This window comes from Hemitrygon akajei, chromosome 24, assembly GCF_048418815.1.
Source record: "Hemitrygon akajei chromosome 24, sHemAka1.3, whole genome shotgun sequence".
Taxonomy (NCBI): Eukaryota; Metazoa; Chordata; class Chondrichthyes; order Myliobatiformes; family Dasyatidae; genus Hemitrygon; species Hemitrygon akajei.
The window spans coordinates 34,803,582-34,816,581 of record NC_133147.1 but is presented as its reverse complement, the minus strand read 5'-3'; positions in this window follow the sequence as shown (position 1 = coordinate 34,816,581).

Below are 13,000 nucleotides of genomic sequence, written 5' to 3'. Positions count from 1 at the left end.
CACCGTCTGTGGGTTTCAGATGTTATAGTCGTTGCTGAGAAAGCCGGATATTCACCGTCTGTGGTTTTAAGATGTTATAGTCGGTGCTGAGCCAGCGGGACTTTCACCGTCTGTGGTTTTCAGATGTTATAGTCGTGGCTGAGCCAGCGGGACTTTCACCGTCTGTGGGTTTCAGATGTTATAGTCGCGGCTGAGCCAGACGGACATTCACCGTCTGTGGGTTTCTGATGTTATAGTCGTGGCTGAGCCAGTCAGTCATTCATAGTCTGTGTGTTTCAGATGTTATAGTAATGGCTGAGCCAGCCGGACATTCACAGTCTGTGGGTTTCAGATGTTATAGTCTTTGCTGAGCCAGACGGATATTCACCGTCTGTGGGTTTCTGATGTTATAGTCGTGGCTGAGCCAGTCTGTCATTCATCGTCTGTGTGTTTCAGATTTTATAGTAATGGCTGAGCCAGTCGGACATTCACTGTCTGTGGGTTTCAGATGTTATTGTCTTTGCTGAGCCAGCGGGACATTCACCGTCTGTGCGTTTCAGATGTTATAGTCGTTGCTGAGCCAGCCGGACATTCACCGTCTGTGGGTTTCAGATATTATAATCGTGGCTGAGGCAGTCGGTCATTCACCTTCTGTGGGTTTCAGATGTTATAGTCGTTGCTGAGCCAGCGGGACATTCACCGTCTGTGGGTTTGAGATGTTATAGTCGTTGCTGAGCCAGCCGGACATTCACAGTCTGTGGGTTTCAGATGTTATAGTCGTGGCTGAGCCAGCGGGACATTCACCGTCTGTGGGTTTCAGATGTTATAGTCGTTGCTGAGCCAGCCGGACATTCACCGTCTGTGGGTTTCAGATGTTAAAGTCGTGGCTGAGCCAGCGGGACATTCACCGTCTGTGGGTTTCAGATGTTATAGTCGTTGCTGAGCCAGCCGGACATTCACCGTCTGTGGGTTTCAGATGTTATAGTCGTTGCTGAGCCAGCTGGACATTCACCGTCTGTGGGTTTCAGATGTTATAGTCATGGCTGAGCCAGACTGCCATTCACCGTCTGTGGGTTTCAGATGTTATAGTCGTGGCTGAGCCAGCCGGACATTCACAGTCTGTGGGTTTCAGATGTTATAGTCGTGGCTGAGCCAGACGGACATTCACCGTCTGTGGGTTTCAGATGTTATAGTCGTTGCTGAGAAAGCCGGATATTCACCGTCTGTGGTTTTAAGATGTTATAGTCGGTGCTGAGCCAGCGGGACTTTCACCGTCTGTGGTTTTCAGATGTTATAGTCGTGGCTGAGCCAGCGGGACTTTCACCGTCTGTGGGTTTCAGATGTTATAGTCGCGGCTGAGCCAGACGGACATTCACCGTCTGTGGGTTTCAGATGTTATAGTCGTGGCTGAGCCAGACGGACATTCACCGTCTGTGGGTTTCTGATGTTATAGTCGTGGCTGAGCCAGTCAGTCATTCATAGTCTGTGTGTTTCAGATGTTATAGTAATGGCTGAGCCAGCCGGACATTCACAGTCTGTGGGTTTCAGATGTTATAGTCGTTGCTGAGCCAGACGGATATTCACCGTCTGTGGGTTTCTGATGTTATAGTCGTGGCTGAGCCAGTCTGTCATTCATCGTCTGTGTGTTTCAGATTTTATAGTAATGGCTGAGCCAGCCGGACATTCACTGTCTGTGGGTTTCAGATGTTATAGTCGTGGCTGAGCCAGCGGGACATTCACCGTCTGTGGGTTTCAGATGTTATAGTCGTTGCTGAGCCAGCGGGACATTCACCGTCTGTGGGTTTCAGATGTTAAAGTCGTGTCTGAGCCAGCGGGACATTCACCGTCTGTGGGTTTCAGATGTTATAGTCGTTGCTGAGCCAGCCGGACATTCACAGTCTGTGGGTTTCAGATGTTATAGTCGTTGCTGAGCCAGCTGGACATTCACCGTCTGTGGGTTTCAGATGTTATAGTCATGGCTGAGCCAGACTGCCATTCACCGTCTGTGGGTTTCAGATGTTATAGTCGTGGCTGAGCCAGCCGGACATTCACCGTCTGTGGGTTTCAGATGTTATAGTCATGGCTGAGCCAGACTGCCATTCACCGTCTGTGGGTTTCAGATGTTATAGTCGTGGCTGAGCCAGCCGGACATTCACAGTCTGTGGGTTTCAGATGTTATAGTCGTGGCTGAGCCAGACGGACATTCACCGTCTGTGGGTTTCAGATGTTATAGTCGTTGCTGAGAAAGCCGGATATTCACCGTCTGTGGGTTTAAGATGTTATAGTCGGTGCTGAGCCAGCCGGACATTCACCGTCTGCGGGGTTAAGATGTCATAGTTGGTGCTGAGCCAGCCTGTCATTCACTGTCTGTGGGTTTCAGATGTTATAGTCGTGGCTGAGCCAGCGGGACATTCACCGTCTGTGGGTTTCAGATGTTATAGTCGTTGCTTAGCCAGCGGGACATTAACCGTCTGTGAGTTTCAGATGTTATAGTCGTGGCTGAGCCAGTCCGTCATTCATCGTAAGTGTGTTTCAAATGTTATAGTCATGTCTGAGGCAGTCGGTCATTCACCGTCTGTGGGTTTCAGATGTTTTAGTCTTTGCTGAGCCAGCGGGACATTCACCGTCTGTGGGTTTCAGATGTTATAGTTGTGGCTGAGCCAGTTGGTCATTCACCGTCTGTGGGTTTCAGATGTTACAGTCATTGCTGAGCCAGCCGGACATTCACCGTCTGTGGGTTTCAGATGTTATAGTCGTGGCTGAGCCAGCGGGACTTTCACCGTCTGTGGGTTTCTGATGTTATATTCGTTGCTGAGCCAGCGGGACATTCACTGTCTGTGGGTTTCAGATGTTATAGTCGTTGATGAGCCAGCCTGACATTCACCGTCTGTGGTTTTCAGATGTTATAGTCGTGGCTGAGCCAGCGGGACTTTCACCGTCTGTTGGTTTCAGATGTTATAGTCGCGGCTGAGCCAGACGGACATTCACCATCGGTGGGTTTCAGATGTTATAGTCGTGGCTGAGCCAGACGGACATTCACCGTCTGTGGGTTTCTGATGTTATAGTCGTGGCTGAGCCAGTCAGTCATTCATAGTCTGTGTGTTTCAGATGTTATAGTAATGGCTGAGCCAGCCGGACATTCACAGTCTGTGGGTTTCAGATGTTATAGTCGTTGCTGAGCCAGACGGATATTCACCGTCTGTGGCTTTCTGATGTTATAGTCGTGGCTGAGCCAGTCTGTCATTCATCGTCTGTGTGTTTCAGATTTTATAGTAATGGCTGAGCCAGCCGGACATTCACTGTCTGTGGGTTTCAGATGTTATTGTCTTTGCTGAGCCAGCGGGACATTCACCGTCTGTGCGTTTCAGATGTTATAGTCGTTGCTGAGCCAGCCGGACATTCACCGTCTGTGGGTTTCAGATATTATAATCGTGGCTGAGGCAGTCGGTCATTCACCTTCTGTGGGTTTCAGATGTTATAGTCGTTGCTGAGCCAGCGGGACATTCACCGTCTGTGGGTTTGAGATGTTATAGTCGTTGCTGAGCCAGCCGGACATTCACAGTCTGTGGGTTTCAGATGTTATAGTCGTGGCTGAGCCAGCGGGACATTCACCGTCTGTGGGTTTCAGATGTTATAGTCGTTGCTGAGCCAGCGGGACATTCACCGTCTGTGGGTTTCAGATGTTATAGTCGTGGCTGAGCCAGCGGGACATTCACCGTCTGTGGGTTTCAGATGTTATAGTCGTTGCTGAGCCAGCCGGACATTCACAGTCTGTGGGTTTCAGATGTTATAGTCGTTGCTGAGCCAGCTGGACATTCACCGTCTGTGGGTTTCAGATGTTATAGTCATGGCTGAGCCAGACTGCCATTCACCGTCTGTGGGTTTCAGATGTTATAGTCGTGGCTGAGCCAGCCGGACATTCACAGTCTGTGGGTTTCAGATGTTATAGTCGTGGCTGAGCCAGACGGACATTCACCGTCTGTGGGTTTCAGATGTTATAGTCGTTGCTGAGAAAGCCGGATATTCACCGTCTGTGGGTTTAAGATGTTATAGTCGGTGCTGAGCCAGCCGGACATTCACCGTCTGCGGGGTTAAGATGTTATAGTTGGTGCTGAGCCAGCCTGTCATTCACTGTCTGTGGGTTTAGATGTTATAGTCGTGGCTGAGCCAGCGGGACATTCACCGTCTGTGGGTTTCAGATGTTATAGTCGTTGCTTAGCCAGCGGGACATTAACCGTCTGTGGGTTTCAGATGTTATAGTCGTGGCTGAGCCAGTCCGTCATTCATCGTATGTGTGTTTCAAATGTTATAGTCATGTCTGAGGCAGTCGGTCATTCACCGTCTGTGGGTTTCAGATGTTTTAGTCTTTGCTGAGCCAGCGGGACATTCACCGTCTGTGGGTTTCAGATGTTATAGTTGTGGCTGAGCCAGTTGGTCATTCACCGTCTGTGGGTTTCAGATGTTACAGTCATTGCTGAGCCAGCTTGACATTCACCGTCTGTGGGTTTCAGATGTTATAGTCGTGGATGAGACAGCGGGACTTTCACCGTCTGTGGGTTTCTGATGTTATAGTCGTTGATGAGCCAGCCTGACATTCACCGTCTGTGGTTTTCAGATGTTATAGTCGTGGCTGAGCCAGCGGGACTTTCACCGTCTGTGGGTTTCAGATGTTATAGTCGCGGCTGAGCCAGACGGACATTCACCGTCTGTGGGTTTCTGATGTTATAGTCGTGGCTGAGCCAGTCAGTCATTCATCGTCTGTGTGTTTCAGATGTTATAGTAATGGCTGATCCAGCCGGACATTCACCGTCTTTGGGTTTCAGATGTTATAGTCGTGGCTGAGCCAGCTGGACATTCACCGTCTGTGGGTTTCAGATGTTATAGTCGTGGCTGAGCCAGTCAGTCATTCATAGTCTGTGTGTTTCAGATGTTATAGTAATGGCTGAGCCAGCCGGACATTCACAGTCTGTGGGTTTCAGATGTTATAGTCGTTGCTGAGCCAGACGGATATTCACCGTCTGTGGGTTTCTGATGTTATAGTCGTGGCTGAGCCAGTCTGTCATTCATCGTCTGTGTGTTTCAGATTTTATAGTAATGGCTGAGCCAGCCGGACATTCACTGTCTGTGGGTTTCAGATGTTATTGTCTTTGCTGAGCCAGCGGGACATTCACCGTCTGTGCGTTTCAGATGTTATAGTCGTTGCTGAGCCAGCCGGACATTCACCGTCTGTGGGTTTCAGATATTATAATCGTGGCTGAGGCAGTCGGTCATTCACCTTCTGTGGGTTTCAGATGTTATACTCGTTGCTGAGCCAGCGGGACATTCACCGTCTGTGGGTTTGAGATGTTATAGTCGTTGCTGAGCCAGCCGGACATTCACAGTCTGTGGGTTTCAGATGTTATAGTCGTGGCTGAGCCAGCGGGACATTCACCGTCTGTGGGTTTCAGATGTTATAGTCGTTGCTGAGCCAGCGGGACATTCACCGTCTGTGGGTTTCAGATGTTAAAGTCGTGGCTGAGCCAGCGGGACATTCACCGTCTGTGGGTTTCAGATGTTATAGTCGTTGCTGAGCCAGCCGGACATTCACAGTCTGTGGGTTTCAGATGTTATAGTCGTTGCTGAGCCAGCTGGACATTCACCGTCTGTGGGTTTCAGATGTTATAGTCATGGCTGAGCCAGACTGCCATTCACCGTCTGTGGGTTTCAGATGTTATAGTCGTGGCTGAGCCAGCCGGACATTCACAGTCTGTGGGTTTCAGATGTTATAGTCGTGGCTGAGCCAGACGGACATTCACCGTCTGTGGGTTTCAGATGTTATAGTCGTTGCTGAGAAAGCCGGATATTCACCGTCTGTGGGTTTAAGATGTTATAGTCGGTGCTGAGCCAGCCGGACATTCACCGTCTGCGGGGTTAAGATGTTATAGTTGGTGCTGAGCCAGCCTGTCATTCACTGTCTGTGGGTTTCAGATGTTATAGTCGTGGCTGAGCCAGCGGGACATTCACCGTCTGTGGGTTTCAGATGTTATAGTCGTTGCTTAGCCAGCGGGACATTAACCGTCTGTGAGTTTCAGATGTTATAGTCGTGGCTGAGCCAGTCCGTCATTCATCGTATGTGTGTTTCAAATGTTATAGTCATGTCTGAGGCAGTCGGTCATTCACCGTCTGTGGGTTTCAGATGTTTTAGTCTTTGCTGAGCCAGCGGGACATTCACCGTCTGTGGGTTTCAGATGTTATAGTCGTTGCTGAGCCAGCCGGACATTCACAGTCTGTGGGTTTCAGATGTTATAGTCGTTGCTGAGCCAGCTGGACATTCACCGTCTGTGGGTTTCAGATGTTATAGTCATGGCTGAGCCAGACTGCCATTCACCGTCTGTGGGTTTCAGATGTTATAGTCGTGGCTGAGCCAGCCGGACATTCACAGTCTGTGGGTTTCAGATGTTATAGTCGTGGCTGAGCCAGACGGACATTCACCGTCTGTGGGTTTCAGATGTTATAGTCGTTGCTGAGAAAGCCGGATATTCACCGTCTGTGGGTTTAAGATGTTATAGTCGGTGCTGAGCCAGCCGGACATTCACCGTCTGCGGGGTTAAGATGTTATAGTTGGTGCTGAGCCAGCCTGTCATTCACTGTCTGTGGGTTTAGATGTTATAGTCGTGGCTGAGCCAGCGGGACATTCACCGTCTGTGGGTTTCAGATGTTATAGTCGTTGCTTAGCCAGCGGGACATTAACCGTCTGTGGGTTTCAGATGTTATAGTCGTGGCTGAGCCAGTCCGTCATTCATCGTATGTGTGTTTCAAATGTTATAGTCATGTCTGAGGCAGTCGGTCATTCACCGTCTGTGGGTTTCAGATGTTTTAGTCTTTGCTGAGCCAGCGGGACATTCACCGTCTGTGGGTTTCAGATGTTATAGTTGTGGCTGAGCCAGTTGGTCATTCACCGTCTGTGGGTTTCAGATGTTACAGTCATTGCTGAGCCAGCTTGACATTCACCGTCTGTGGGTTTCAGATGTTATAGTCGTGGATGAGACAGCGGGACTTTCACCGTCTGTGGGTTTCTGATGTTATAGTCGTTGATGAGCCAGCCTGACATTCACCGTCTGTGGTTTTCAGATGTTATAGTCGTGGCTGAGCCAGCGGGACTTTCACCGTCTGTGGGTTTCAGATGTTATAGTCGCGGCTGAGCCAGACGGACATTCACCGTCTGTGGGTTTCTGATGTTATAGTCGTGGCTGAGCCAGTCAGTCATTCATCGTCTGTGTGTTTCAGATGTTATAGTAATGGCTGATCCAGCCGGACATTCACCGTCTTTGGGTTTCAGATGTTATAGTCGTGGCTGAGCCAGCTGGACATTCACCGTCTGTGGGTTTCAGATGTTATAGTCGTGGCTGAGCCAGTCAGTCATTCATAGTCTGTGTGTTTCAGATGTTATAGTAATGGCTGAGCCAGCCGGACATTCACAGTCTGTGGGTTTCAGATGTTATAGTCGTTGCTGAGCCAGACGGATATTCACCGTCTGTGGGTTTCTGATGTTATAGTCGTGGCTGAGCCAGTCTGTCATTCATCGTCTGTGTGTTTCAGATTTTATAGTAATGGCTGAGCCAGCCGGACATTCACTGTCTGTGGGTTTCAGATGTTATTGTCTTTGCTGAGCCAGCGGGACATTCACCGTCTGTGCGTTTCAGATGTTATAGTCGTTGCTGAGCCAGCCGGACATTCACCGTCTGTGGGTTTCAGATATTATAATCGTGGCTGAGGCAGTCGGTCATTCACCTTCTGTGGGTTTCAGATGTTATAGTCGTTGCTGAGCCAGCGGGACATTCACCGTCTGTGGGTTTGAGATGTTATAGTCGTTGCTGAGCCAGCCGGACATTCACAGTCTGTGGGTTTCAGATGTTATAGTCGTGGCTGAGCCAGCGGGACATTCACCGTCTGTGGGTTTCAGATGTTATAGTCGTTGCTGAGCCAGCGGGACATTCACCGTCTGTGGGTTTCAGATGTTAAAGTCGTGGCTGAGCCAGCGGGACATTCACCGTCTGTGGGTTTCAGATGTTATAGTCGTTGCTGAGCCAGCCGGACATTCACAGTCTGTGGGTTTCAGATGTTATAGTCGTTGCTGAGCCAGCTGGACATTCACCGTCTGTGGGTTTCAGATGTTATAGTCATGGCTGAGCCAGACTGCCATTCACCGTCTGTGGGTTTCAGATGTTATAGTCGTGGCTGAGCCAGCCGGACATTCACAGTCTGTGGGTTTCAGATGTTATAGTCGTGGCTGAGCCAGACGGACATTCACCGTCTGTGGGTTTCAGATGTTATAGTCGTTGCTGAGAAAGCCGGATATTCACCGTCTGTGGGTTTAAGATGTTATAGTCGGTGCTGAGCCAGCCGGACATTCACCGTCTGCGGGGTTAAGATGTTATAGTTGGTGCTGAGCCAGCCTGTCATTCACTGTCTGTGGGTTTCAGATGTTATAGTCGTGGCTGAGCCAGCGGGACATTCACCGTCTGTGGGTTTCAGATGTTATAGTCGTTGCTTAGCCAGCGGGACATTAACCGTCTGTGAGTTTCAGATGTTATAGTCGTGGCTGAGCCAGTCCGTCATTCATCGTATGTGTGTTTCAAATGTTATAGTCATGTCTGAGGCAGTCGGTCATTCACCGTCTGTGGGTTTCAGATGTTTTAGTCTTTGCTGAGCCAGCGGGACATTCACCGTCTGTGGGTTTCAGATGTTATAGTTGTGGCTGAGCCAGTTGGTCATTCACCGTCTGTGGGTTTCAGATGTTACAGTCATTGCTGAGCCAGCCGGACATTCACCGTCTGTGGGTTTCAGATGTTATAGTCGTGGCTGAGCCAGCGGGACTTTCACCGTCTGTGGGTTTCTGATGTTATAGTCGTTGCTGAGCCAGCGGGACATTCACTGTCTGTGGGTTTCAGATGTTATAGTCGTTGCTTAGCCTGCGGGACATTAACCGTCTGTGAGTTTCAGATGTTATAGTCATGGCTGAGCCAGTCCGTCATTCATCGTATGTGTGTTTCAAATGTTATAGTCATGTCTGAGGCAGTCGGTCATTCACCGTCTGTGGGTTTCAGATGTTTTAGTCTTTGCTGAGCCAGCGGGACATTCACCGTCTGTGGGTTTCAGATGTTATAGTTGTGGCTGAGCCAGTTGGTCATTCACCGTCTGTTGGTTTCAGATGTTATAGTCGCGGCTGAGCCAGACGGACATTCACCGTCTGTGGGTTTCAGATGTTATAGTCGTGGCTGAGCCAGACGGACATTCACCGTCTGTGGGTTTCTGATGTTATAGTCGTGGCTGAGCCAGTCAGTCATTCATAGTCTGTGTGTTTCAGATGTTATAGTAATGGCTGAGCCAGCCTGACATTCACAGTCTGTGGGTTTCAGATGTTATAGTCGTTGCTGAGCCAGACGGATATTCACCGTCTGTGGCTTTCTGATGTTATAGTCGTGGCTGAGCCAGTCTGTCATTCATCGTCTGTGTGTTTCAGATTTTATAGTAATGGCTGAGCCAGCCGGACATTCACTGTCTGTGGGTTTCAGATGTTATTGTCTTTGCTGAGCCAGCGGGACATTCACCGTCTGTGCGTTTCAGATGTTATAGTCGTTGCTGAGCCAGCCGGACATTCACCGTCTGTGGGTTTCAGATATTATAATCGTGGCTGAGGCAGTCGGTCATTCACCTTCTGTGGGTTTCAGATGTTATAGTCGTTGCTGAGCCAGCGGGATATTCACCGTCTGTGGGTTTGAGATGTTATAGTCGTTGCTGAGCCAGCCGGACATTCACAGTCTGTGGGTTTCAGATGTTATAGTCGTGGCTGAGCCAGCGGGACATTCACCGTCTGGGGGTTTCAGATGTTATAGTCGTTGCTGAGCCAGCGGGACATTCACCGTCTGTGGGTTTCAGATGTTATAGTCGTGGCTGAGCCAGCGGGACATTCACCGTCTGTGGGTTTCAGATGTTATAGTCGTTGCTGAGCCAGCCGGACATTCACAGTCTGTGGGTTTCAGATGTTATAGTCGTTGCTGAGCCAGCTGGACATTCACCGTCTGTGGGTTTCAGATGTTATAGTCATGGCTGAGCCAGACTGCCATTCACCGTCTGTGGGTTTCAGATGTTATAGTCGTGGCTGAGCCAGCCGGACATTCACAGTCTGTGGGTTTAAGATGTTATAGTCGGTGCTGAGCCAGCCGGACATTCACCGTCTGCGGGGTTAAGATGTTATAGTTGGTGCTGAGCCAGCCTGTCATTCACTGTCTGTGGGTTTCAGATGTTATAGTCGTGGCTGAGCCAGCGGGACATTCACCGTCTGTGGGTTTCAGATGTTATAGTCGTTGCTTAGCCAGCGGGACATTAACCGTCTGTGAGTTTCAGATGTTATAGTCGTGGCTGAGCCAGTCCGTCATTCATCGTATGTGTGTTTCAAATGTTATAGTCATGTCTGAGGCAGTCGGTCATTCACCGTCTGTGGGTTTCAGATGTTTTAGTCTTTGCTGAGCCAGCGGGACATTCACCGTCTGTGGGTTTCAGATGTTATAGTTGTGGCTGAGCCAGTTGGTCATTCACCGTCTGTGGGTTTCAGATGTTACAGTCATTGCTGAGCCAGCCGGACATTCACCGTCTGTGGGTTTCAGATGTTATAGTCGTGGCTGAGCCAGCGGGACTTTCACCGTCTGTGGGTTTCTGATGTTATAGTCGTTGCTGAGCCAGCGGGACATTCACTGTCTGTGGGTTTCAGATGTTATAGTCGTTGATGAGCCAGCCTGACATTCACCGTCTGTGGTTTTCAGATGTTATAGTCGTGGCTGAGCCAGCGGGACTTTCACCGTCTGTTGGTTTCAGATGTTATAGTCGCGGCTGAGCCAGACGGACATTCACCGTCTGTGGGTTTCAGATGTTATAGTCGTGGCTGAGCCAGACGGACATTCACCGTCTGTGGGTTTCTGATGTTATAGTCGTGGCTGAGCCAGTCAGTCATTCATAGTCTGTGTGTTTCAGATGTTATAGTAATGGCTGAGCCAGCCGGACATTCACAGTCTGTGGGTTTCAGATGTTATAGTCGTTGCTGAGCCAGACGGATATTCACCGTCTGTGGCTTTCAGATGTTATAGTCGTGGCTGAGCCAGTCTGTCATTCATCGTCTGTGTGTTTCAGATTTTATAGTAATGGCTGAGCCAGCCGGACATTCACTGTCTGTGGGTTTCAGATGTTATTGTCTTTGCTGAGCCAGCGGGACATTCACCGTCTGTGCGTTTCAGATGTTATAGTCGTTGCTGAGCCAGCCGGACATTCACCGTCTGTGGGTTTCAGATATTATAATCGTGGCTGAGGCAGTCGGTCATTCACCTTCTGTGGGTTTCAGATGTTATAGTCGATGCTGAGCCAGCGGGATATTCACCGTCTGTGGGTTTGAGATGTTATAGTCGTTGCTGAGCCAGCCGGACATTCACAGTCTGTGGGTTTCAGATGTTATAGTCGTGGCTGAGCCAGCGGGACATTCACCGTCTGTGGGTTTCAGATGTTATAGTCGTTGCTGAGCCAGCGGGACATTCACCGTCTGTGGGTTTCAGATGTTATAGTCGTGGCTGAGCCAGCGGGACATTCACCGTCTGTGGGTTTCAGATGTTATAGTCGTTGCTGAGCCAGCCGGACATTCACAGTCTGTGGGTTTCAGATGTTATAGTCGTTGCTGAGCCAGCTGGACATTCACCGTCTGTGGGTTTCAGATGTTATAGTCATGGCTGAGCCAGACTGCCATTCACCGTCTGTGGGTTTCAGATGTTATATTCGTGGCTGAGCCAGCCGGACATTCACATTCTGTGGGTTTCAGATGATATAGTCGTGGCTGAGCCAGACGGACATTCACCGTCTGTGGGTTTCAGATGTTATAGTCGTTGCTGAGAAAGCCGGCTATTCACCGTCTGTGGGTTTCAGATATTATAGTCGGTGCTGAGCCAGCCGGACATTCACCGTCTGCGGGGTTAAGATGTTATAGTTGGTGCTGAGCCAGCCTGTCATTCACTGTCTGTGGGTTTCAGATGTTATAGTCGTGGCTGAGCCAGCGGGACATTCACCGTCTGTGGGTTTCAGATGTTATAGTCGTTGCTTAGCCAGCGGGACATTAACCGTCTGTGGGTTTCAGATGTTATAGTCGTGGCTGAGCCAGTCCGTCATTCATCGTATGTGTGTTTCAAATGTTATAGTCATGTCTGAGGCAGTCGGTCATTCACCGTCTGTGGGTTTCAGATGTTTTAGTCTTTGCTGAGCCAGCGGGACATTCACCGTCTGTGGGTTTCAGATGTTATAGTTGTGGCTGAGCCAGTTGGTCATTCACCGTCTGTGGGTTTCAGATGTTACAGTCATTGCTGAGCCAGCCGGACATTCACCGTCTGTGGGTTTCAGATGTTATAGTCGTGGCTGAGCCAGCGGGACTTTCACCGTCTGTGGGTTTCTGATGTTATAGTCGTTGCTGAGCCAGCGGGACATTCACTGTCTGTGGGTTTCAGATGTTATAGTCGTTGATGAGCCAGCCTGACATTCACCGTCTGTGGTTTTCAGATGTTATAGTCGTGGCTGAGCCAGCGGGACTTTCACCGTCTGTGGGTTTCAGATGTTATAGTCGCGGCTGAGCCGGACGGACATTCACCGTCTGTGGGTTTCTGATGTTATAGTCGTGGCTGAGCCAGTCAGTCATTCATCGTCTGTGTGTTTCAGATGTTATAGTAATGGCTGATCCAGCCGGACATTCACCGTCTTTGGGTTTCAGATGTTATAGTCGTGGCTGAGCCAGCTGGACATTCACCGTCTGTGGGTTTCAGATGTTATAGTCGTTGCTGAGCCAGCGGGACATTCACCGTCTGTGGGTTTCAGATGTTATAGTCGTGTCTGAGCCAGACGGGCATTCACCGTCTGTGGGTTTCTGATGTTATAGTCGTGGCTGAGCCAGTCAGTCATTCATCGTCTGTGTGTTTCAGATGTTATAGTCGTGGCTGAGCCAGTCAGTCATTCA